Raw genomic sequence first — 2,665 nt, 5'->3', positions numbered from 1 at the left:
ATAAATCTGGATCACTCTCATTTTCTTATTCTTACTTTTTTCCTTTGAACGACCCTCTTCGAGTCCCCCACAATATAGAATTGTGGGTATGAAATCCAATTTTGAGTAATCAAGGACTCAACTCTTAAAATTTTTTCCTATTTATAGAAATAACTTCACTGCATTTCTTGGTGTCAAACCAGATTAAAATAGAGAATCTATTCTCTTAAAAAAAAAATGATCTTGGAGATTGTGTAATGCTTACTCTCAAACTATTTGTTTATACAGTAGTAATATTCTTTGTTTCTCTCTTCATTTTCGGATTCCTATCTAATGACCCGGGACGTAATCCGGGGCGTGAAGAATAACAAAATCAGATTTTTTTTCCTTGCTTGATTTTGAAATGTTCTTAACATTTTATCTATTCCACATCTTTCCTCAACTATAAAAAAATACCAAGTAATTGACAGAAACGGAAAGAGAGGGATTCGAACCCTCGGTACAAAAAAATCGTACAACGGATTAGCAATCCGACGCTTTAGTCCACTCAGCCATCTCTCCCCAAATTGAAAAAGGATAATTACTATGATACATTGTATAAAAAATAGAAAATAAAGGCTTGAAAAAAGCCCTTCTTTATCTCTCTTTATTATCTTTATCTACCCCTTTATAGATATATAATTTCATTATATTGATATAGATAATTATCTAGATATATCGATGGATATCTATCAAATCGATAAAAACTTTTTTTTATTAGGAATTCCATTTAGATAAATTAGATTTCATTAGATAAGGGCTCAAAAGAAGAGATATCTTCAATCCTAATATATAAATAATACCAATATATTAAAGATTCATAAAAATATTTATAAATAAAAAGAAAGTACCTTTTTTAGTTTATTTCATCCGAAAAGCCCTTTTCTTTTTATTTTTAGTTCCACGGCCTGGCCTGGTCAGTACCTAGCCGGGCTTTTTTTGTTCCAATAAATCGTAGATCAAATTATTTATTTGATTTGAAAATGTTTTTGAAAAAAAAAAAAATAGAAACAACAAGAATCCTAAGAAGATTTATTATTTCAATTCCTATGATACAGAAAAAGATGATATAGAATCAAGGTTCGATTTCTTATTATTATTTTTTAGTACTTTACTAGAATAAAAAACTTGTTAATTAGTTAATTAAAACGAGTCCTCTTTTCCTAATCTCATTAGTGGCCCTGATGAAAATACGTCAACGCTCAAATTTTCATGATTATTTTCTGATCCGATCTTTTTATTACTTATTAATACGACTTATTTTCGTCTTCGACAAAAGGTCCATTTATATACAATAATTGCATTGTAGCGGATATAGTTTAGTGGTAAAAGTGCGATTCGTTCTATTAATCCCTTAATAGTTAAGGGATCCTTCGGGTTGATTAATATTCCGATCAAAAACTTTATTTCTTAAAAGGATTTAATCCTTTACCTCTCGATGAAAGATTCGAGGAAAAATAAAAATTCTCGTGATTTGTATCCAAAAATATGTTCTAAATTGAAAAAATTGGATCATGAAATTACGAAACATAATTTTATTGAATTGGATCAATACTTCCAATTGAAGGAATAAGGGATCCATGGATAAAGGTGGAATTTTTTCTAATCGTAACTAAATCTTCAATTTTTTCTTTGTATAAGGGAGATTGAAGCAAAACAAAATAGCTATTAAACAATGTCTTTGGTTTACTAGAGACGTCGACATCGTTTTTTTAGCTCGGCGGAAACAAAATACTTTTCCTAAGGATTATATTAAATAGAAATAGGGAACGAAATAAATAACTGGAAAGATTGTTATAATCTCCTCTTGTATAGGGATCATCTATAAAGCGGGTCCTTTTGAATGCATTCAGACGGAAAGGCTGACATAGATGTTATGGATGGTATTTTTTTTTGTTTACATCTTATAAATTTAGGAATTTATCCATCTTCCATAAAGGAGCCGAATGAAACCAAAGTTTCACGTTCGGTTTTGAATTAGAGACGTTCAGTTCAAAATGATGAATCAACGTCGACTATAACCCCTAGCCTTCCAAGCTAACGATGCGGGTTCGATTCCCGCTATCCGCTTATCTTATCTTATAATATTCTTATCTTATAATTTATATATATTATAAATAGAAATTAATTAATAATGGAATTACTCAAATAAAAATTTTCAATTTACTTAATTTTAACTAAATTTTAACTAATGTATTAGTTAATGTAATGCATCATTGAATTCAATATGCAATTTCCGGAATTCTCACACATTTTTTTTACGAACAAGAGAGGTGAAAATACGAAAAAAAAAATTGGAATCAAAAGCGTCCATTGTCTAATGGATAGGACATAGGTCTTCTAAACCTTTGGTATAGGTTCAAATCCTATTGGACGCAATTTTTTTTCATATATTTTTTTTTAGTTTTAAATTTTCTATATCATGTCAAGAAAGGAAAGATTTTGAATGATTTGAATAAGAGACGCTTATTTATTAATAGTAATTTATAAATTAGTTTTAATATTAATTGTAACTCTAGTTTTAGATTTATTATATAAATAAACTAATAATTCAATTCTGTTTTATTTGAAGATAAGATATTAGTAGAAAGGATATTCAAATTCCAAATATTAAGATATTTATGATATTCTAAATATATTATTAGAA

At 28.2% G+C, this 2,665-nt stretch overlaps 1 non-coding gene across 1 annotated transcript; it reads right to left on the bottom strand.

Annotated features, from left to right (window-relative positions):
- Positions 1-452: 452 nt before the first annotated feature.
- Positions 453-540, bottom strand: TRNAS-GCU (transfer RNA serine (anticodon GCU)). The gene has a single exon. It is a non-coding gene; the product is annotated as a tRNA-Ser (tRNA).
- Positions 541-2,665: the final 2,125 nt, after the last annotated feature.

Source organism: Cucumis melo, unplaced genomic scaffold (genome assembly GCF_025177605.1).
Source record: "Cucumis melo cultivar AY unplaced genomic scaffold, USDA_Cmelo_AY_1.0 utg000475l, whole genome shotgun sequence".
NCBI classification, from domain to species: Eukaryota; Viridiplantae; Streptophyta; class Magnoliopsida; order Cucurbitales; family Cucurbitaceae; genus Cucumis; species Cucumis melo.
The sequence above is the reverse complement of the archived record's forward strand: the minus strand, read 5'-3'. Positions and strand labels throughout refer to the sequence as shown.